This window comes from Manis javanica, chromosome 3, assembly GCF_040802235.1.
Source record: "Manis javanica isolate MJ-LG chromosome 3, MJ_LKY, whole genome shotgun sequence".
NCBI classification, from domain to species: domain Eukaryota; kingdom Metazoa; phylum Chordata; class Mammalia; order Pholidota; family Manidae; genus Manis; species Manis javanica.
In genome coordinates, this window is record NC_133158.1 from 118,499,533 (window position 1) to 118,524,373 (window position 24,841).

The 24,841-nt window shown below is 39.8% G+C and overlaps 1 protein-coding gene and 1 long non-coding RNA gene across 28 annotated transcripts in view; one reads left to right on the plus strand and one right to left on the minus strand.

The window, feature by feature from the left end:
- LOC108392319 (uncharacterized) overlaps window positions 1–24,841 on the plus strand; it is a 153,290-nt gene that overhangs the window by 89,071 nt on the left and 39,378 nt on the right. For all 5 annotated transcript variants that reach the window (XR_012129301.1, XR_012129306.1, XR_012129304.1 and 2 more), the window contains exon 7: window positions 1–24,841. This exon is cut by the window's right edge. This is a non-coding gene — a long non-coding RNA (uncharacterized lncRNA).
- LPP (LIM domain containing preferred translocation partner in lipoma) overlaps window positions 1–24,841 on the minus strand; it is a 628,839-nt gene that overhangs the window by 43,215 nt on the left and 560,783 nt on the right. The gene's annotated exons all lie outside the window — the stretch shown is intronic.

A 24,841-nucleotide genomic window follows, 5' to 3' on the forward strand; every position in this document is an offset into this window, starting at 1 on the left:
AAATTCATGATCAAATAAACAAAGGAGGAGAATGGATAACTAATTGGGGTCTATTCACACAATGGAATACTGTTCAGTAACAAAAAGGAACAGATTACTGATACATCCATATGGATGAATGGATGAATCTCAAAACCTGTATGTTGAATGAAAGAAACCAGATAAAAAAATAAATACAGTATGATTTTATTTATCTGAAATGAAAAGAGCACAGAGAAGTAATTTATGGTGGTAGATGTCAGAAAGTAGTTGCCTCAGAGGGTGGTAGGTGGACACTGGGTGTAAAGAGTCATGCCGGAACTTTCTGGGGTGATATATACACTTGTCAAAGCTCATCAGTGGTTTAGAGGCCAGCACCAGAGACACTCATGATCTGAATACTTTACTGCATGTAAATTATGCTTCAATCAGAAATGAGAAAAATGCAAGAAGAAAACAAGGAAGAATTTTAAGAAATGACACTATAAACAAATGTTATAATATACCAGTATATAATACATAAAATATAAATTTAATATAAATAACTAAACATAGGAAAAAGATTAATTTTATAGCCCATTTAACAAGGATGAATGTCCTAGCTAGGCAAGGGTTTAACTGTCTAAAATGCAAACAAATGAAAATTGTGCTTTTTCTTTTTTTAAGGACAGACATCATTAGAAAAGGATGCTCTATTTCTTTGCTGCTTTAAATAGCTCCTATTCATAACAACCTTTTTTCATAATGAAATCTGCAGCTCTTTCAATCAACTCCTTACATAGAAAAGTTAAAGAACTATTTCAGTGGAGGAAGGGATATTTGAAATCATCTCGTCCAAAGACAAAACGGCATAGTTGAAAAAACAGATTCAGAAAGGGCAAAGGACTTTCTCAGAGGAGGCAGGACTGGGAGACGATTTTCCAAGTTTTCAGGATAAGCTGCTTTCACTCTTTCACACTGTCTCAAGGCCTGGAGAGATGCCTTAAAGCTAGCCTGCCTTCAGTTATCCAACTTTATAAAGCATTCTGACCAAGAAAATTAAAAGCAGAAAGGCACAAACTATAGACAGAGTTTTCTAACATTGTTTCCATGTGGCTGACAAAAAGAATCTACAAAGATTGTGACGTATAAACATATTTTATTGCAAGGCTGGTGTTAATGAAGGGCCTGCAACACAATCGCAGATCTGGAAAGCTCCTAATTCTCCTGACAGGTCAGGGACAATCTGTCGACCCCACAGTTGGAACCTGAGAAGAAGAAAAGAAAACAAAAACCCACAAAAAACAGAGCACCATTTCCCCAGTGGTCTGGATGCCTGCCACCTCAGATTGCTCCACCTTTAGTGCCAACCGAGCCGAGCTTGCTCTGGAGGAGCCACAAACAAGGCTGGAGGGAGAAAAGAACGTTACTGGACTTCCATTCTCAGTTTCTGCTCTTCTAGGTCTGAGAGGAAGATGTGGTTGTATGTAGGTTAAACACAGCCTCCAGTGACCCACACTGGCTCTTGAATTTATAGATACTGGCAAATTTTGGGATATAGACTAGACTATTTGGGGAAATAGACAAAGGGTGCTTCAAACATCTGAAATATCACTCCCTGCCCCTACCAACAGTTGGAGAAAGGAAGAAGGGAATTTTGAATTGGTTAGAATACAGGGGGATAAGAATACACGGAGCCTGGGAAATGTTACTTCTGTCTAGTGACAAATCTTCACATCTCTGGGTATTCTAGGAACTAGGATTGGAAAAATACCAATTACCCTAAAGTAACTTGATTGGTACATTTTTCTCACAGCTTACATATAAGGCAGTAGTTTATAATTGACTTTGTGGATAGTAAAACTAAAGTTCAGAAAAGTTAAGTACTTATCCTCGTAGGTGTATAACATTTAAGTGGTAAAGCTCTGGGTTTTATACTCAGGTCTACCTGATTCAATACCATGGCTTCCCCTCCTCTCTCTTTCTATTCAGTCAAATACATAACCCAGTTGGCAGATGTGTTAGCCCAGACTTGAAAACAATTACCACATTTATCTCTAGTCCTAGAAATGATGTACAAAATGTTTGCTGGAGACTTGGGGGCTCTAAATACAGAACAAACATCAGTTATCCTTGTTGACCGTGGAAGGGAGCTGTGGGCCTTGAAATGTAACCTAGAGTTAACATTTGACACTTACAGAGAGCTTTTAGATATTTAGATAAGACTCTATTAAAGCACCAATAAAACCATTTCCCTGTTTATACACCAGACTGTTTGCCAATTTCAGAGTTAAGGCAGCTCCGTGTAGCCCAAATGCCTTTTCCTGCTTGCAAGCACAGAGTTCTCTCTTTCCTAGAGAATTTTAGGTAAAGGAAGAAATCCGTTTTCGTGATTCTTACCAAGTTGTGAGAAGACTGAAGTGTCAGAGATACTAATGCAAATTTGACTTCTACCACCCAGTTTTAACTTCCAAAATATTACAAGAAGTTGTATTTCAGATTTTCAAATGAAGAAAGAAAATCGCTCACATGGAATGGAACTGCTTCCAACAAAATGTGTATGTTTTCAAGGAGCAAAGTTCTTTCTAGAGAATTCTGACAGAAAGAGGAGATAGTGAGGGGCTAGGAGATGAATAAACCAAGCCTTTCTGCAAACTGATTATGCCAAATGTTCAGGACCACCATAGCCTTATGAAAGAACATGAGTTGAAGACTTTCAAAATGTGGATTTGAGTCTCCCCCATTATGCAGAAGCAAACTTATTTATGTAGCAAAGTCCTTTATCCACCTAGAATTTCTCTATTCTCATCTGTAAAAAATGTAGATCACAATGCATCCAACAGTAATAGAATATTAGAGAACATTTATTTAATACTAGAACATTAAATAATATTAGCAATAGAATGATAAAATAATAAAGTACTTTGTAGCCATAAAATGCTAAATAAATACCAGCCATCATTGGAGACAGTTATTCAGTGGAGATAACTGACCAAACAGGTCTTGGAATAGAAACCTCTGGAGATAGTGCTTTTAAGTAATATGAGTTTGCATAGATTAATCTGTGGTCCAAAGCTATTCTACACTTTCCTGCACTAGACAAGGTTTTCAGGGTTCCCGACTCCCCTAAAATCATAAAGCTAAAAGGCGCAGCACTAGGATTCGAACTCAGATCTTTTAAAACCAAGGCTCTCCTCATTTCATCACCATTCTGCCTCGTTTTCTTGTCCTTGATCAATGACCTTTTTCTATTTCCTAACTCATTCTTGTTAAGTTTTTGTTTTCTCAAAGTAATAACAATATTCAGGAAGGCTTCAAAGGTGGAAAAGATTCTGGAAAGCAGGACTGCAGGCATAGAAAAAGCAAATGATAGTTTTAATACTTAGTTACTCACTGGACATCAAACTTGAAATAGGGTCAGTTTCAAGATTTATCACAAAATATGAACGAGGTTGGCAGAATAGAGAGCATTTCTCATTGGCTATGAGGGGACTATTATTCTCTTTCCCTTGACCAAAAGTAACCCAATTTAGCTATGTGCACAGAGGACAGAGGTCTTGCCCTGAAGTAAGAGTAGTAGTATAGGTAATTAAGCAGATCGTCTGGGTTACTTCTCAGCTCTTCTCTACCTCTAGAATCATTTAGTATAGAAACAGTCACAACAACAGAGTGATGTTACATTCATTTTTGTTGAATACAATATTGTGAATATACACAAAATACCATGATTAAAAAGAGTGCAAACTCCTAATTCATACACTAACTACAAGAAGGCAGATGTCAAATTTCTCATCTGTAAATTATAAGGATTTAGATAGGATCTCTAAAAGCCAGTGCAACTCTGATAGCTCAGGATTTTATGCCACATAAACACAAAGTTAGGCAACAAAGTTAGGCAACCAAGCTGGCCATGAAACCCAGGAACTGAGTCTCATGGACACAATGACATTCTTTGTGGGAAGACATGAAAAGATTAAAATTGGAAACATTTTAATTTCTATTCATTTGGGTTCCACTGCAAGTGACACAAACTATTTATTGAGTATTAATTAGCAATATGAAATATGTACCCATTAATTGTCTAATGAAAACCCAGGGAGTGCCTCTAGTAGAATTAAGCAGCTCACAGAATCAAACTGGAACATTCATTCATGCATTCATTCACACATTGAGCCCCTATTGTGGGCAAAGCCTAATTACAAGCCCTACAGGGAGAGAGTGAAGAATCAGATCGTGGATATGGCCCTTGTTCAAGTTGCTCACATAGAAACGACGAGAAGGAACTCCATAAGCAATTGGGTAGCTGACAGAAGTGAAAGTCATGGAACGCCGAATGCTTATTGTATGAGGCGAGGGCGAATACGACAGCCCGAAGCCTGGCGTCGATTATTACCACAGAAACATGAACACACAGGGACGTTTGCTGTTTGTCTTCCTCCAAGCCTGTACACTAAAGAGAAGAATCTTTTATTTTATGCTTAAAAGGACAACATCAAAGAGTTCAGGGCTCACGATGTGGGGAAACCAAAGCTCACACAAAGAGAAATCAAAACAGTAGTTTGGCAGTAAAAGCTTTTTGAAACATTTTTTCTTTATTCTCTCCCTTCTTTAAAGAAAATTAAACAAACATTTCCTGGAGATTTGAACAACCTAACATGACCCTACAGTTCTGCACAGAAGTAATATATGAAATTTACCTGAAATAAAAGGCAAAATTGCTTGGAAGCTTTGTTTTAAATCCTGGCAGACAGGTGTTCTCATAATAGGTAACAAAGCCCTCGTTTCCTTACCCAAAATATAAAGATGTAGGAACAAGATGCACACATGAGACAATTACAAGGGTTTCCCTGAAAGAGAAACTATTGTCTGTGCCTATGAATACTGGGCAGAAGACTCACTCTGATTCAAGTATTGCTACCTTATTACAGAAACCTCTGTGCTTAGGCAGGAATGGGCACAGCCACCCTGCCCACACCCGCCTCCATGATAGCTCAGTGGATGGAGTGTCCCCGCACGGTAGAGGGTGTCTGTCTTGCTGCCACTACCGATGGTCGATGGAGCTGTTTCCCACCTGTCTCATAGCTCATCCTTTAGTAGTATCAGCATTCTGTGCTTTCTTGTAGGTTAAAGGATACAACAAATTGGTATATGTGTTTGTGATACAATGAGAACAGGCAATAAGGAAAATATACTGAACCAGGCAGGAGCTGGCTCTGTCAGAAACTCATCCCACAACTTTCAGCAAGGCGATGCCCCCTCTCAGGGTTGAATTCCATCATCTGTCAAATGGGAAGGCTGAAATGAATCCTGTCAAGCTCCTCAAATTGTAATGCTCATTGCTCTCTGAACTACTGGGACAAAATCCATCTATAATTTGGAAGCTGCCCACATGGATTTTCACTAACAATTCAAATTTTCACTGATAATCTTATGTCTTGCCATAGCATCATATAGGATTGCATTATCTGGTCTGTGGGAAAAAATATAATCTATGGACATTCATTTATTTATGAAATAAATAGTTATGGAATATCAGCTTTCTGTAAGTCCTACTTCTAGGCACTGGGGTTATAATGAGTAAGACAAACAGGTTCTCAGCACTGGAAGAAGTCACGAATTAGTGGGGGAAACTGAGGAATTAAAGTAAAATTTCAATAGTGGCTTTTATGGAGGGTTGTGAAAGTTCTCTAGGATTAAAGATAAGAAAGCAGGTGACTTCCTTCATGGAGAAGGCTGGTAGCATGACATCTGAGCCATTAAGACAATCAACCAGAGGAACTCCAAGGAACCAGGCTCAAATATTTTACACAAACACTGAAAATTAGCACTGGATCTCAGGCTTGGATTGGAAAACCAAACCAAAAACCAAAACAAAACAAAACACAGACAAATAACCAACAAAACAAAACAAAACCGAAGTCATGGAAAAAATTAGGTTTGAAAGAGGATGAAGATATACAAAAATGTAGCACTAATAGCACATTTCTGAACAGTCCTGTTGCTTGAAACCACAACATGTATCATCATGCTGATGAGAGAACAGGGTGTGTTCGAAGAAAGGTACAAATTCAGACCAAAGGTAGGAAACATTTCTGTGGGACCAAATATAAAAAGGCTTTATATACGTCTGGCTGACTGTGAATGTTTTTAATCTATGTTTTTAAAAGGATGGTTTTGTAGAGGATTTTGGTTTTAGTAATGAAATCTTGGTCTTGTTTTTCCTAGAGTGGGAAAGACAAATCTATAATAAAATAGTGATACTTTTAATAGTAATGTGAATAGTGCAATACAAACATATACATCAGATGTACCCCCCAAAATACATGTAGAAACATATTTTTCTGTTGCAAGTAAGGAGAATGACAATATGTAAGTGGTCTCTACAAAAATAATTAACAGTGCTTGCTGGGACATCCTCAAATGGACAGATTAAACATCTTAATTTCTTGGACTCTTGGGGATTAATTCACTCTTTTATGGTTCATAATTGTAGGCAGGATTCTAAAGAAAAATGAATTTGGGGCTAAGAGTGTAAAGTGGCTGGATTTGTAAGTGAAGACATTTTGCTTAGTGAAATCTTTCATCAGATAAACTTCCAAGGCTCCAACAGCCCTTCAAGAACAGAGAAACATGTTCAAACCAGTTTTGCCTGCAGACAGAGGGACACTAATTGCTTTACCCAGATTCTCTTGAACCTTCTTTCATGCTGAAGCATAAAAATAGCCAAGCTGTACACGCCCCCTTTAGGATCCACCCCTCCACCTGTGGAAAAGAATTCACGTTTCAACTCTGTCTCGCAGCCACAAGTTTGCTTTGGAGCCTAATTGCCAACTAAGTTCGATGACAGTGTAACTGGCCCCAGGGGCTTCTTGTTCCTTCCAAACAAAACAAAACTCAAATTCCTGAAGCAAAACCTGCAATGTACTGCTGGGAATCCAGATTCAGTGATACAGTTCCAAATGGGGGCTGGTCTCCTTATCTCCAAATCGGCAGCTTCCCTGGAGAGCCTGTCTCCATAACATGGACCAGGTTTGACAAATATTTACTGACAAAAGACTATTATCTTAATATAATAATCACTTGTAATTATTTGCTGATTTATAGCCAATAGCACATTCATAGATGCTATCTCACTTCATGGCCACAACTCTGTGAGGGAAGTACTGGAGAAGGGATCATTAACCTACTTAACTGGGTCAAAGTTTACACTGCTGCTGAGTGGTGAAGTTGGGGGCAAGAGATCCTGGGTCACATGCATTCCCCTCAGTCCATCTTTTATGAAGGGGTAAGACATGGACTGTTAGCTACTTGGGGTCCTCCAGGCCAAGAGAACCAGGCCTCCTTCACCAGCCTACCTGGAAATCTAGGGCACATTCTAGGCTGCCTTTGCAGAGCGGATCACCCTTAGGAGAGCAGGAACTGATAACATGCAAACCTGTTTAACACTTAAATGGGTTGCCCTATGAAACGGTGGCTTCCTGTCACTGAAGATGTTAAAGCAGAAACTTGATAATCACTGACTTGGAAAACTTTAGAAGAGGCTCGTTTATTGGATGAGGCTTTTCTAACTAATACCTGTTCAGAAAAATAATAAAAAAGAGTATTGTATTAGCTTTCAACTGCTGCTTAACAATCTTAGTGTTTATTTAAGACAACATGCATTTATTATCTCATAGTTTGCAAGGGCCCATGCATGGCTTTGCTGGGTCCTCTGCTCGGGGTCTCACAGGCTCCAATCAGGGTGCTGGCTGAGATGCATTCTCATCGGGAGACCTGACTTGGGAAAGAATCTGTTCCCCAACACATTCAGGCTGTTGGCAGAATTCATTTCCTTTTGGCTGTGTGACTTGGCCTTATTTGTCGGCTGATTGCTGGAGGCCACCCTTAGGACCTAGAGGTAGCCCACACTTCATAGAGACCTATTTCATGGGGTCGTCCAACATGGTCCCTTACTTCTTAAGCCTACAAGAAAAGTCCCTTGCTTGTCTGCTGAGATGGTACTCTGATATAAGGTACTATAATCACGGAACTTACTTCCCAATACCTTTGCTGTCTTCTATTGATTAGAGGCAAGTTACAGGCCCTACCTGTACTCAAGAAGAAGGAATTACACACATAAGTTAACAGCAGGTGCCATGATAGAGCCTGCCCCCCACAATTAACTATGTAGAAAGTCTAAGATCCTTCACAAGTTAAGCTTTAATCTCTCAGAATTAAGGTGACACCTTTCTCTCACTGGAGTCTCATCAAAACCTAAAAGACACAATTTACCACTTTTATAAGACTCTCTTTACTACTCTGACGGGAGGAGGTGTAACACATACCCAGATAGTGGAGTATGTAGCTCATATGGCCTGCAATAGTCATCTTTATGAAGCATATTAAGGTACATGTAGCTTGGTACATTATCATACTAATAGAAGGTGCTGTTTTATCACAGAGAGAGCGACCTAGATTGGGAGTCAAAGTCATGAGTTTGCTTTTGATTCTCGGGTGGACTCACTGTGTGACCCCGGGCAAGCCACGCCCATAGTCTGAGGTGTTGAGTAAAACCTCTAAGTGCTGAGCTATCTCTCTGACCTGGGTCCTCACCCATCTGTGAAATGTTTACCTCACAGCAAGGAGGAGGCAGCTGGGGACCATGCCCACAGTGTTCTCTGTTTGCCCTCCTGGCACCCTGTTTAGAAAGCATATCATTGTCAGATGGTACAGAGAGGGAATGTGCCTGGCTAGAGGCCAAAAATGTCATTTTCAATCCAGGCAGGTGGGACTGGACTGAGGTCTGGAAGCTCAATCCTAAAAGAATCAGGAATCTCTAGCAGCTGTTGGGACAATAACTACCAGGGAACTCCCTGCTCCCCTGACATGGGGCCTGAGCCCCTTAAGCTCTAATCTCTAATTTTGCTTTCTAGACAGATGTCTAGATGACCCTATCCACAGTATGCCATGACTCTGTCAGTCTTTGCACTATTACTGGTTTCAAAGCTAGAGGGATGTTGCCATGTCTGTGGGACATATAGCTCATCTCTCTCCTCTCCATCCTTGACAGCTCTGATGATCTGTACCAAATTCCATTAAAATATGGAGCTCTTGCCTGACATCATCTCCTTTGTGCATTTTGGGGAGCACAACAAAATGATGATGGTAGAGAAATCTCAGGATCCATGCACAGTTTACTTTCATCGTCCAGGCCACAGATACATGCTGAAAATATTACTCAATTAAATTTTATGTATATCTGTTGAGTACCTATTATGAAATATAAAAGAACTGTAGGTTTGAAATTTCACAAAAATCTCTATTCCAACTTCAATATTTCCCAGAGGATGGTTGATTTGTGAAACAACAACAATCCAGGATAGCCACAGAGAGTTTCCTGGACTCTGCAATGAACTCAGCCCATATGCTGAGGCTCTTAAGACAGATCAACAAGCTACTTAGCATCATCAAATTTTGTAAGTCCATGTAGAGACCTCTGGGGTTTGCTCAGTGCATTTAAGAAACAACCTTCTTCAGTGTTTATCAAGTGTGTGCTCCTTGGGAAGGGGGCTATTTTTTAAGTAATATTTGGACTTCGGGGTTGTACATACTCTATGTTTTCAGCCCCTTAGTTTCAAAAAGCTTTCATGAATCCTGTATTCTTTACCAGCAGTGTCAATGCTTAATATTGCCTGAAAAAATTCTAAAGAGATTTTGTCTTCCTGGTGTGTGGGGAAATCTCAAAATCTGTCAATTCTTTCCTTCACATATACTAGTCATTACATTCTTACAGAGCTTATTCACACCCCTGACATATATACCTGACAATTTATACTTTTTGAAATTTCTTAACATGTCTTTTAATCTTCAAAAATATTCCTGTGAGTCAGGAAGGGCGAGAGTTACTTTTATTTCGCAGAAGTGAAAACTGAGGCTTAGAGGCATTTTTCAGGGTCATATGGTGGGTAAATAGCAAAGCTGAGGGAAGAATTCAGGGTCACCCAAGTGCGGAGCATGAACTTTTCAACTCAGTATTCCTGCTGCAGATAATAGGAATGCAGGCATCAACTCTGCTGGTTTTTAGTCACGTGTACTTGGATTTTTTACTTCATTTCTCCGAGCTTCTGTTCCTTTCTTCGGAACATGTAGCTGATAATATCTGATGTTTGTACTTCACACAAATTGTTCTAAGGATCAAATGAGAAAATGTATGTAATTGGGTCTTCTACTAGAAAGTGTTAAAGTTGAAGAAGAACATTGTTATTGGAGGTTTAGGGCATATGTATAGGTGTCTGGAGGGGAGTGGGTGACCCCCCACTGGACAGAAAGCTTAAAACTGTGTGAAGGTGGAATGAGGCTACAGGATCTGGTTGGATCTAGAGTAAAATGATCTGTGAAAAGCTCCTGCGAAGGAGCAGAAGGATGGGTGGGCTGCTGAGATAAGGACAATGAGCTTGGCATTCTGTAAGATGGGGGAAGGAATGGTGAGTAGAAAGTAGAGAGTGGTGGACAGATCCAGCTCTTGTTTAGGTATGACACAAGAATGATAAGCATTAGAGAAGGGTTCTAACAATGGGCTTCAACAAAAGGTTCTGTGCCTAGGAAAGGGGTATCACATTTGCTTCTAATTTAGCAAGCAAACAGAATCCTCTACATGCAGGGCATATAGGATATAGATATCAATAAGATGTGGTCCTTACCTCCAAAGTTCACTGTCTAGTGGGAGAAAGAACAAATGAAACTATAGGTATTTTGAGAAAAATGGGATAGTACAGGAACAAAGTTAGATAATAACACTCTACACATAATATACAGATATAACATACAACATAAAATTGTATGCATTATATACAACATATAAAACTCATATTAATAATAATACAAACTGACATCAAATGTATATAGGGGACCAGATCCTGTGCTGAACAATTTACATGTATCATCTCATTTACTCCCCATAACTATCCAAGAAGGTACTAGTTTCTCTTATGGTTCCTGATACACAGATGTGGACAGTGAGGCCCTGTGAGATCTATCAACCTGCCTGGGTCACTTGACTGAGAAGAATGGAGTTGGGATTACAAGTCCAGCCCAGGCTATCTGACCTTGCTCTGAGTCTAGGAGCCCCTTTTCCCTCAGAACTCTCTTTTCCCTTCTGGTTTATTTCTCTCCCAACACTTACTACCTCCCAGTATTCTATGTAACTTATCAATTATTTTGTTTATTGTGTCCCCATTCGAATGTGAGCTCCACAAAGGCAAATCATTTTGACTGTTCTGCTCCCAGTTTTGTTTACTGTTGCATCCTCAACAACTGGAACAATACTTGGGACATAGTATGTGCTCAGTAATATTTGTTAAGCAGATAAATGAATCCATATTGAGATGACATTATGCTATTGTGGGTCTCATAGCTAGGGGAAAATGAGGTCACATGGAAACATTTAGAAGAAGAACGTGGTGCACCATGGGAAGGTAAAGACGATGGTATGAGAATGGAAAAGTTATGTAGATAAAAACTGAAAAACAGGTGGTTTGGAAGCAGATGGAAGGTACAAGGGTTGTTTGCAGGTCAGTGAGAAGAAGGATGATGAGAGAGATTTACAGTTCACATTCCAGCAGGCACACAGCTCAGAATGCACTGGGAGCTCTGAATTCACTCACGCAATGCTCTGTTGCATGGGTGGGGAATGGAATCGCCCCTGACCCTACCCTTTGGCTCATGCCCTCATCTCCTCCTGCTGAAGTGCAGGACTCCCAATATTTTCTTCCTGTCTACTCCTCTCTCTCTGCTGTGGGAATGTCAACCAACTCCCACACCCACTTCTCTTTGGGCTGTCAATGACCTGACAGCTTGAACTTCAGTAATTAAGTCTTTTAAAAGGAAGGAATTGAATAAGACTTGCCTTATCTCCTTACTCAGGTTTCTGATTCAGCTGTGCAGGACCCCATATGATGAAAGTAGTCACGGTCCCTCTTCAGTTGCTGCTATTTTGTTTGTTCTATTTATATCCACAAGGAAATATATGTAATGGGTGATGTGCTGGGGGTGGGAAGCTATCTTCCCACAGTCATGTGTCCAGGCAATAGAATGTTTATGTCACTATGATTCTAGCTTTGCTTCAGAAGAATATGCTGGGTTCCAGGCAGATCTGACTCACAAGTCCTAGCTCTTAATATGTGCTATATTACCATTCTATTGCTATGTGTCAGTCCCAAATAAATCTTCATTTCTTCATTTGAAAATGAAGATGGTATGGGAGGGGAGGTAATGGCTAGACTACTTTGAAGTTACTGCCAACTTCAATATTCCATCCTATGAATACTGAAATACTGCAAATCTTCTATAAAACTTCTCTCTTTTCAATAGCTCCAGTCACTGAAACTGCTTGCATTAGTGTTCTGCTTGTGGTTTCTACCATTTACTCATTTACCTGTTCAAAAAGTATTCTTTGAACAGCTTTGAACAGTATATGAGGAACTAGGTCTGCCCTCAGGCTGACTAGGGAGAGGGCAGGAGGAGATAAGATAGAACCCTACCACTATCATCACTATCATGGCATTTGTATCTAGTAGTAGAGATAAGGACCTGCAACTAAATAACAAGACAGAACGTAACTGAAGATGTCATAAGCAAGAGGTAGAGAGTGGGAGTTCAGAGGAGAGGACTGCTACTTTCATCCAGGACAATTTGGGCAATACTTTATCAGAGGAAGAGGTTTTTGAGTTGGGTCTTAGAGGATAGAATACACGCCAGTGATGGTAGTGGTGGTGGAGGTGGTAGTGAGGAAATTCCAGTAGAAGCAACAAAGAGCAAATACGCATTGGTGGGAAAACCTATTGTTAATGTGAGGGGAATGAGAAGGGAGTTGTAGAAATCAAGTTAGAAGTCAGATCACAGATGGCCTAGAATGCCAGTCTACGCTATCTAGGTATTACATGATAAGATATTTGACATTGCCCATTAAGCTACATTCTTGTTTTCTTATTTGTATGCAGTCTTCTGCCTTTCAAGATGTCTATCCTAAGACACTGACTGTGTAGGGCTAATAGGGCAGAATTTTCTAGATGAGACCTTGAACTAATTACTGCTGAAAGTTTAAAGGGGCCAGAATATATACGGAGGAATCCAGGATGTCTCCATTAAGTAAATCCACAGAAACCAGGGAATATTTTGTTAGCTCCCTACCCAAATCATGTGTAAACTGAATGCATTCTCAAATGGCAAAGAACCTTAGTGTATAAGAAAGCACAAGCTACTGTCTCTCAGGAAGTAACCTGTCCACTCGGAGAGTCTAGAAGTGTTTGCATGGGCACTGTTCTCTCCAGTCAGTCCTCTGGCAGCTGCTTCCGAACCAAATAAGTGACAAGCTATAGAGTATGAGCTGTACTCCGTGTGAACAGAGCATAAAGACCCAGGGGAGGGGAGGGGAGGGGAGGGGAAAGGCTGAGGGGGTGGAGAGAGGAAAGAAAGGCTAGGGATGATTATGTCACCAGGTATCCTTGGTAACCAGAAAATATCTTGTACATTTTGCTTGGGAGTTGAGCAGCACATGGGGGGAAAATGTGCCCTACTTCTGTCAACATCAACAGCACAGGAACAGGACATCTCTGCCTCAGTCAAGGTGGGAGCAGAGATTTCCAAGGCCCTTGAATCTTAAGTACCTGGCAAAAGGAGAAACACATAGAACTGGAGTGTGTGTGTGTGTGTGTGTGTGGTTGTGGGGGAATAGTGGGGTGGTATTTCAGTGCGGTAGTAAAGCTCTCACAGTGCCGACATTCAAAGGGAGGTACTGTGAAGGTCTCAGAGCACTGGAGTTGACTATTTCTGAAGGCAGCTTACAATCGACTCAAAGGTTGGGTAGATACCCTACAAGGGAAGGGCACGATGCAAGTGGCTCCACTCTCCAAAGACAGTACATGGAGATAACCTACCTGGCTATCACCCTCAACCTGGCAGACCACGATTCAGGTAGAGAAGGAGCAATGGACTTTGTATGTCTGCTTATGAACATAGTAGTGTCATGATTATGACTAATTTATAGCTAATACTTAGATAGCGCTAATAATCAGCCAGAAACTGTACAGAGATATATGTATACACACACACGTGTGTGTGTGTTTGCATATGCATATATGTAAATAATATATACACACACATAGATTCTCATTTACTCCTCATACCAATCCTGTTATAGGAACTCTTAGTGTTGTCATTTTAGATAAGAAAACTAAAACACCTGGTAACTTTGCCAAGCTCATCTAACCAGTTTGTGGTGGAATTGGGATCTGAACATAGATAGGCAACTTCAGAACCCATGTGGGGGATAAAAAACAGGCAAAATTGCCACACGTAAAGAAAAATGTACTTTCACGTACATATGAGCACCAGTGTAGTGCACACACACACACACACTCAGATAAAGTCAGCTATCACTGCCCAATACAAAAATGAACCTCAGACTACGAATGCAGCATAGATGGTCACCACTCTATGTATTTATCATAGTGTTAAAAAGAAAGATATTAACACTCATTACTAACACTTTGATGTATGGCTTTATAATTCATAAAGAACTTTCAAAATCAGATATTTTGGTAGATAACAAACAAACCATAAGCAGAAGGAGCAAATTTTTTCTGCTTATTGTGCAGCTGCTCCTGGTCACGAAAGGTGAATTTCTGCCAATCCATAATAGCAACAGAATTCTCAGATGTCTCCTCATCCTTCATTCTCAGCACTACTATCCCACTTCACTTCAGGCTTCCAAAGCTCAGTACACCATCATCGCCTTGGCCTTTGATGGCTAAATTTATGAAGGAGACTGTGAGGTTTCACTTTGGAACTCAGATGAAGCCAGAGAAATGTGCCAAGGACGACACTGGACATATGGTACTTAAAAATGATTCTGCCGGAATTCAGAATAAGCATGCCCACTGATTCCACATCTGTGGTGATGCAGCTGACATGCCATTCAGCACAAAGTAACCACTCCCTTGTGTGTGCCAGGTTTATGATCGTGCACATGATTCAAGGAGAGACAGAGTTCTTTAAGGATTCTACTCTCCCTGGCCACTCACCAAGCAACTCAGAGACATACCAGCCAGACCCAGGCGGCAGCCATCGGTGCTGTGGAAGAGGCTGTCGTTCCAGATCAGGGCTGTTCAAGAGAAGCTGCGGTCACGGAATAGTTCTTCAGTGCTGCCCAGTATGGCAGCCACTAGCTATGTGTGACTGCTGAGCATCGGAAATGTGGTACTGGGACTAAGAAGCTGAATTTTTACTTTTAAAAATTTAAATTTCCGTTTTATTTAATTTTAATGACCTTAGATTTAAGTAAGCCGCGCGTGACCAGCGGCAGTGCAGACACGGGTCATCTGGACCACTCCTCCCGTGAGTCATCTCCTGCAAACCTCATATCGCCCAAATGAGCAAACACCCTTTTCAGAGGACTACACTGGCACTACAGATAATAGATCACGCTGCTCAAAATCACACAGCCGTTCCCCAGGAGAGCCAGGACTACAACATAAACCTGATTACTCTGGTTTTTCTCACGTTAGAAGGCATGTTTCCTGAGGTGGAAGTATGGGCACAAGTAAACACATGACTGTGAGCCAAATCATGACCAATAGCCTCCTATTTTCTGCTTTTAGTTAATGCGTGTGGTGGTGTTAAGTACACTTAACATCTAGTGGCTCTAAGAATTAACAACAGCAGCAAGAGGAGTCGCCGCAGATTGGGCGGCATGTGGCAGAACGTGGCGCTTTATGCCGATACATAAGACCTAGTAAGCTGAAGATATAATTTGAGAATCCTATATTAAAAATTATTACTAGCACAATCTTTTTGGACTGATGAAAACACTAAAAAGCAAAACAGTGCAGTCTTTACTATTAGAATTTCGTATCTTACCTCTATTATTCTGACTTAAAGTTCATTTGTTCTTTTTCTCACTATACGAAAGCAGTTACAGATTGTCATAAAATCCAAAGGTATTTTGAAGTCATGGGAATGCAAAAAGCCTCAGCAAAACATTTTAATTTGTTTTACTCATTCTTTTTTTATGAACATTTACAACATAGAAATTATTATTTTTTCTTCTTCCCTGCACCCCCGAGAAGCCCCCCCCAAATCTGTACCCAATAAAAAATGTTTCCAAACTGGGATGCCAAGTTTCCATTCAAATCCAATTTTATTTTATATCCCTGGGCAAACACTTGAACAAAGATTTACACTGAAGCCTGGATGGACTTACTGTTGAAACCGTGAGATAAACCACCACGCAGTCCTCTGAGCTGAGCCCTCCAAGCCTCAGCATCAAAAGGGGCCCTTCAAAGGAAAAGGGCTAGTGATGCTCTCTGGCTACTAGGGGCAGTTGTTCATGATCCTAAAGAAATTTATTCTCACCCATCTGTTTTAGAAATACTGAGGAATTTCACACTTCTTTGCCACATTATCTTGATTATTATCCTGGCTTGCACCTCACAGGTTCCCAGATTGGCTGGAATTCTAAACAGGAGCCTTGGAAAGAACTAGTTGAACCCATGAGATGTGCAGGTAGGACCTTTATAGAAAAAGTCATGCCATCTAACCTGTGTCCAAGCCCTTGTGCAGGACTGCTCCTCTCCCCAAAAAGCTACTGTAGGATGAGGATTATAACATTCCGTATTTCACACAACAAAACCAAACCAAAGTGAAGGGGGATTTACTCTGGAGGGATTTCACATTGACAAAAGAAAGAATTTTCTGTACATATGGTCCCCAATTTTAGACATGTAGACACAATGCATTCCTGGAAATCTTATCAGAGAGCAGATCACCAGAGAGGAAAACTGTGATTGTGTCTGCTTATTTCATTCAACAAATGTCTACTGAATGCCCGTTATGTCCTAGGCACAATGACAAGCACTGCCCCACTCACATGGTCTAAAAATTGATCCATGTATCTGAATAAGTAAGAATGTATGCAACAGAATGGGTAAAATTGATCCATGGTTCAGTAAGAAAAGAAATGAGTCCGTGTGAGGCTGGATCAAATCAGTAGAATAGCAGAGTGGTGAAGGGTGGGGACCTCTGGGGCTCTACTTGGACCACTGAGTTTGGAACTTAATTATACACTACCCCAAACCAGGACCCAGATGTTTTTTTTCTGCCTTACTTTCCAAGCAGACTAGCAGCATCCTGTGACTATATGCCATGTCAGCTCAGGTGACCCAAGTCCCCATGGAGTTTCAGTGCTCCCATCAGTTGGCTGCTGCTTCTAGTGCTCGTGACCCATTTCACCCTTCCTGATGCCTCAAGCCTCTATACTCTGGCTCATTTCTCCTCTAAGCAGCTGACTTCTACGTTTCACATTTGAGAAGATAGTGTTCACATGCCACATTCCCCAGTATTTCTCCACATCACCTCAAAGAGTCCTTGTCATCATTCCATGACCTGTCTTTCCAAGTCTCAGAGGAGGAAGTGAACCCGTTCATTTCCAAGATAACTTCCTCAGTTAGTAGAGACTATTTCAATGTCAAGTTTTAATGCTTCCAAAATCTGAGGCATTTTATTAAGTTCTGAGCGTTTAGGAAGTGCAGAAAATAGCCATTCCTTCAAATGCCAGACAGAAATGAGGCACCGGGGAGCTCTGAGGGAGCGACTACTCTCCCTTCTAGGGGCACACTCAGCCCACATGGAAAGGAATCAATAGACTGCTTAATTAATTCCAAAGGTAAAAATTGGATTAATGCTCCAAAAGTTGTTTGAGAATGTTTCTTGCAAACTTAATGGGTAAGAATAGAGAAATAATGTAATATAAATGTCATAGAAGTTTTAAGAACCACATTCTTAGAGATATTTCTTAGTAGGTATGGGAAAATGTCCCTGGAAATAAAACAGGTAAAGAATAAACATGAACATACATATTAGAATTAACCTATGACTATGTAAAAAGATGTCAAATATATAAGCATACATGTACATAAATTTTAGTAATGTATATATGTGAATATATATACATGTATGTAGATATATGATTGCAATTTTATTACAAAAAGAAAAAAGAAAGAAGGAAAAAGATCAGCAGGTTGGTTACTCCAAAACATTCACAGTGATTAAAAAAGTGAATTATGGGATTATAAGTGATTTGAAATGTTCTAATATTTTAAAAAACATGTCTGTGTAAATCATCATGAAAATGATTTAAACCAAAAATCCTCAACATTGGAATCACCTAAAGAGCTTTAGCAAATACTGATGTCTGATACCCATTCCCAGATACTCAGATTAAGTGCTCTGGGGTGCTGTCTGGGTGTCAGAATTTTAAATGCAAAATGTAAAGTGTTATATTTTGATTCTGTGAAAACATTTCAGTGGTGAACTGAGCTAAGGGGTCTGGGCTTCTTAAAGGTGACTAAGTACTTACAATATAAAGGATTACTAAAGAATGTTGAAACCTAAAATATGTGTATCTTTTTCACTGAACTTCCATGTATCTGTAACACATAAATTAATTTTTCAGCTTAGCACTTCCTGTCACATAAACAGACAAGACTTAGGAAATAGGTTGAGATATGTTGGGGAGGATGGTGCAGGGGGTAGAATTCTAGCAAACACAAAGAATGTAATAATTTACGTCAGCAGATATGATCATAGGTTTTCTGGGAAGAATATTCGTTGTGAACTTTTAAGAACTGCTTTCTACCTTTTATACCAATTAGCATACATAGATTCACACGGATGTCAACAAAAAGATTCACACATACTTTTTGTTTCTTAGCGATGAGCTCTAAAGTATATTTGTAAACTTGTGAGTTGAAATAACTTGACATTTTCAACTTGAGTCTCCTGGTCTTTACTCAACTGCACACACACAAGTTTACAGGACAGCAAAACACACCAGGGAGTACAGTGAAGAAGTCCTAAGGGGGAAATTATTTTGACCTTTAACATAGAAATGATGATTTATTGCTAACAGTACTTAATGGGATAGCTTTAGAAATATGCTTGCCACACTTCCTTGGAAGAATCGGCTAAAAACAAAACTGACCCTATTACACAACAGTGAAAATAACTCCAGAGTCTTGTGGGCTATGCATGTGCAGCTGAAGTCACAGACACTATGTAACATTTTGAAACCTCTAGTCTGCTTCCAGTTAGGGCACCAAGTTTCTTTTTCAGATAAGATGGACAAAGATATGTACATATTTTACAGTTTTATCTCTTTAGGCTAAATTCATGGCTGGTATAATCAGTTGCTTAAAATACAGGTTTGTTCCTACTATTCCAGTTCTCACACACCTTCCACCAGAGGTGGGCACATGGCTCAGGATCCACAGGTCAGCCCTGACCGGTCTGTCTTGTTTTCCTACTTCTGTTATTTCACATTCCTACCCCACTGGCCGAATGACCACCACCCATGTGTTGATCTTTTCCAGTTCTATCCTTGGCTCAGCCTCTTCAGTCTTTCCACCCAGCATTATCTGTGAAGGATCCTGTTCAGTCCCTAAGACCTGACTCCCATTTTCTCTACACATCATTCCCTGATCACCCAATTAGAATAAATTCCTTTCTCACCCAGTTTTACATTTCTATTATAATACTGTTCAAATTCAACTTTCATTTTTTTGCAAGCTAGAGTTTTCTTCTTCCTCTCACCATCTCTCTGAGGGTAGAGTCTTATTGTGTGGGTCTTTGTAGCCTCTAAACTAAAGTAAGGCATACAGTAATATTTAGTACATATTTTTAAAACATGTCTTTGGATTTTTAAGACCAGACCAACTGAATGGAGTCATATAGGAATAATAGAGATGGTAAAAATTTCATAAATTATACACATACACAATAACACATGTGTTGCAACTCTTCAGAGATGAGAAAACAAATCTTATTATCATCAACTGAATTATCTTGACAATTATCAGATAATTATCTTTATGACAAATTATCTTCTACTCCTACAACCCAAGCTGGGTTGAAAACAGATGCTGACCAAAAAAGGCTAGACAAGAAGCTCGTACGTGTTATGTGTTTAAAGGGACTGAGGCGCTTCACATGTATCATCCAATAGTAACAATGCAAAAGAAAGGCTTACCCCCATTTTTTTTTTAATTTAAAGAAGTGAGTCTCCAAAAGGTTAAAATTTTGCCCAAGGCCATTTAGAAGATAACAGTAGAAACTCTGGCTGTAGAACAACAAAATCTATGCTCTTTCTATCCCACCAAGCTGCCTCTCACGTAAACAGTTAAGAATTAAGATGAAAATGAGGATGATTCTCATACTACCTTATGTTTTTTCAGGACTTTTAAGTAACATTTGTCCAACTGTCATGTAACACAAAACCCTGGCAAGTGCTTAGAAACTTAAAGGAAGAAACTGCTCAAGAAAGAAAATAGGAGTAGAAACTATGATAGCACTCAGAAGAGCTTGAAAATTATTAAAATAAGGACATATACTTTGGTTGGCTATTAAATAATTCTGTTGTATTGTACGTATTATGTGATTATTCAAAAAAAGTATCAGATGTACTAGAAGAATAAAAAGGTATTAATTAGAAGTCATGAAGCTTGGATTTCAGTACAGAAAACAATGGACTTGCTGTGGTGTCTTAAGCCAGTCCTTTCCTTTGCTGAATTCAATACAGTGGTTGATTACATGGTTCTGATGCACCTGTTCCAGTATTTTATAAGCTGAGGCTATTAACTGATACACCTACAAGAACTCACCAGCCATGAAAAGAGACTCTGCTCATGCCTGCACTTTGAACATTATTTGATGTGCATCAAATTACGATCAACACCACTTTCCTAAAAGTATTTATAGTGCATTGAATATAGTAAGAATCAGAAGGAAGAATAAAAATATAAACCCCTAAAGCAGGCATTCAAAGGCGATTCCCTCCCTGCTTTCCTTTGAAGGAGCCCAGACATCTCACTGCACTATAGCATCTGTTTCTTCACTTTGGGTTAGGATTTGGAATTTCAGTTTTGAGACAAACACAGGATCTGGTTTTCCATTTTTGTTCTACATACAATGTAAAGTTACAACCATTTCAAATTTAAGCAGAACTCCTTTCCAACCTGCAGCCCACAAGAATTCTAACAGGGCTGGATTTTGTTTTTGGGTGGGGCATGGTGGTTGCAGCACAAATACTTATAAAATGGAGGAAGGTGTGATATGCTGCAGAAAAGGGATTTACTGTCATGAGCAGCAAGGATGGGAAACCTGGCATCCCAACTGAGACAGCTGCAGAAGAGGCATCTGGTTTGTTATATTCATTTGTGTGTCTATACTATGGAGCTAAGGGCTTTAGCAGCTTTTTTGAAACCTGAAAAGGGGTTTTCCATTCATTCAAAATTATCCATTGGCTCCAACTAACTCTTTCTCAGAATGGTCATCTGGCAGTCACTGCACATTGTACACTGGAGTCTGCATCAAACTTTGGTAAAGCTCTGTGAAACAGACTAAGTGCTGCTGGGAGGATCTGTAGAACTGCACAGCGTCCACGCCAACCCACCAGCTCTGGGAGCCAGCGTCCAGAGCACAGGGCATTCTTACAAACAATTACAAACAGTGAAGAGATGACAGCAAATGAACATATTTGCCCTTAACAACAAACAAACTGTCCTGGCTGCTGTATTAGTTCATTTCAGTCTTATCTGAAAATAGTCATGTCTTTTCAAGAAGTCAATATCCCCCCATATATTATTTACAAATGGATGTACCCATGCAATAATTAAAAAGGCAGAGGGACACCAGGGATACTGTTTGCTTCTCACTGCTTAGTTTTTCTGGAGAAGAATGATCAACAGTAGTTTTTCTTCTATCAATGATGGGGTTGTCATCAATGTTCCATAAGTAATTCAAATTACTGTAATATTTTTGTACCCCTACTGGGTCCTTAGCACTATGCTAAATGTTAAAAATAAAGCAGTTTTATGGTATTTAGGAACACAAGATTAGTTATTTCATGTAACATGGTTTTGGCTTCCAAGTACATTCAAGTTCTGTTCACTCACCAGCAAGTAAATATAAATCAGTAATTTGTTTGGAATTGAATTCAAATAGCATAGGATTTCAGAAAAGAGAGAATATAAATAAGAGAGAACTCAGGAAAGGTCTCATTAATATTGAGTTTATGTATATGGAGAGACATATAAGCTCTACCTGATTTAAGAGGTGTAATGGGGAGAGCAAGTCACAAAAAATCTCCCCCATGGATGAGAAGAAGACCTGAGTTCTGGCTTAGATAAAGAGAGTACAAGCAATTACTGTGAGGTGCGAAACTAACTGGAGCATTTCGTAGTTAACCAATGGCAGTTTTTGATTTCATACCAATCATCTCATTTGAAGACAAGGTCAAAAGTAGGCAGAAACTCAGTTGAAAAAAAAACCCTCAAAAACTAAAAATCATATGGGAAGGACATATATTCACTTTCTTCTTATGAAATTTACTTTGGATTATCTCAAAACAGGATGAAAACAACCTAAAGGATCTATTGATGCAAAGACCCTTGGCAGTGAAATATGCTTCCTTGTGGCCTCTAGGAGCCTGCCTGCAGCCCACCACTGGCTGAAGGCAGAGGAAGCAGCTAGTCTACCCTGAAGAGTTGCTAAGGGAACAGACAGCATTTTATGACATTATGGTCATGTTAGGAGGGGATAGACTGACCCTGTAACAATGCCAGGAGAAGACCAGCTGCTTGGAAAAGCACAATGATTATCCAAGTCTTCTCTTAAAACATGCACACAGCAACAGAAAATCCAAACCAACATGTACAACCACAAAAACAATTGCTTTTTTCAACAGATCTAGTGTAGAGTCCTGGCCTAAACATAAAAGTCAATTACTGCTTTTTTTTTAAGTAGTTAGAATCCCATTCTCTCATTCAGAGATATAATCTTAAGCCCACACTTATATTATTTTAACCAACATTAGCCAGAAAGGAAATGAGCCTATGTCAAAGTAGTTTAATAGCCAACCTATACCTGGCCCACTAGTCCTTGAACACCTCGGCTCTCCTCACAAAAAGAACTCTTGGGAATAGATGCAAAGTCAAATTATGCTTTTATTGCTGCAAGTACTTTTATCAAAATGCCAAAAAAGTTATCCAGGTGGTCTGGGAGGAGCTGGCTTGCAAGGGATACACAAGGGTTTGGAACTAAATCCAAATGGTATAATAAAGATTTGCTATCCATATGGTAGATATCAGAGTGAAGTATTAGGGGCACTACATTCTTGTCCACTGAACAAATACTTACTTGGTGTCTGGATCTTTGTAGATGTTTAATACATGTTGGCTAAGGGTGATAACTAGTGTTTATTAAGCTTTTACTATGTGTGAGGCACTGAGTTGGCTGTTTGGCATGTGTTTGCTCATTTAATCACCACAATTACTGGAAGGAAAGAGGATGCATTATCATTGTCCCCATTTTACAGATTACTCTTGGAGAGGGTTAAGAAACTCGCCCAAAGCACCACAGCTCATGGGCAGGTTAGAGACCCTGCCTCTAACCACTCTGCAGGATTGCCTCGCAAAGCTGAGAGAATGAAGCAATGCAAGGCCCAGCTTCCCACAGTGGCTGACAGATGAAACACATATTTTTCTATTAGTTTAAGAGCTCATAAAGTAGCTGCATTTATGTGCATTTGTGTGTATGCATGCACAAGCCCAAGAGGGGGTGGAGAATACCCAGTAGAACCAAACTGAAATGGACTCACTTATGTCAGGCATAAAATAGAAATGGTCAACACAGGCACATAAAAGAAACTTAACCTAACCTTACAAGAATTCACAGCTCTTCTCAGAAGAGAACACCAACCAATCCCTAAATTCCAAGTCTGTTCACATCATCTCTGGACTTCCTTATTCCCTTGACTCAGCTACCCTGATTCAAATAAGAAAGAAGACCTCTAGGCAACAATCAGCTGAAAAAGTCAAATAACTTCTGTATTTATCTCATAAAAATCCCTTAGTCTATGAGGAACTTGGAACTAATTGCTCCTGCAGCACTGAGTTCCCTGGCTTGCGGGTCAAAAGCCTTGAAATAATCTCATCTTTCTGCTATGTTTTATTCAGTATGCACATTTGGTTTTTGTCAACACACATGCACAAATAACTCTCACCCAAACCCCAATAAATCTTATACTACAGGAGAGGAAAGAACCCTTTGGGGAATTAGCAACAAGGAATTCTAATCCCACATGATCTGGAGGAAGCCATTTAATTTATTTGAAAGAGAACACAGGGGAAGGAGCGGCCAAGTGGAATCTCAGTTACTAGAGGTGAAGAGAAAAGCTTCATCCTCTAACCCAGAGTTATTTTTCATGAAAGCCAACTGTATAAAAATGAAAGGTGAAGGGGAGATGTTAAATTCTCTCCTGAGGTACTAATTGTCTTCTCTCCTATTTTTGAACTGAGTTGGTGCCACATAAAGGATACTCATGAAGCGAGGCTGTAAAACTGCTCCCTAGCTGGCTCCTTCCTGTGGCTTGTCTTCTCACTTAATATTTCAGCGTATACTTTTGGGTGATCTTCTCATTGACTCAGTGAGAGAGATGGACCACGTGACCTCCCAACTAAAGGCCCGTTAGCATCTCCAAGGGTGATACTGGTCTGCCCATGGCAGAAGCTAAATGAGTGTTTTGCTAACTAAATTCCTTTAGGGAACCAGTTCTTTTAAAATAAGTTAGATTTTGTTCATATGGGTCCCTGAATTCTACAGCAGCATTAACTTCATGGAGTCTGGCAGCTCTAAGATACAGAGTGCAGCCCCTTTGTGTGGTGTCTGGTGTTATCTGTCTGGGAGCTTAAAAATGCAAATAGGAGAGGGCCTAGAACTCTACCTGATACATAGTAGGCATCCAATGATATACTGAATGAATGAACAAATGAGTGCTCATTATAATTCATGTTCT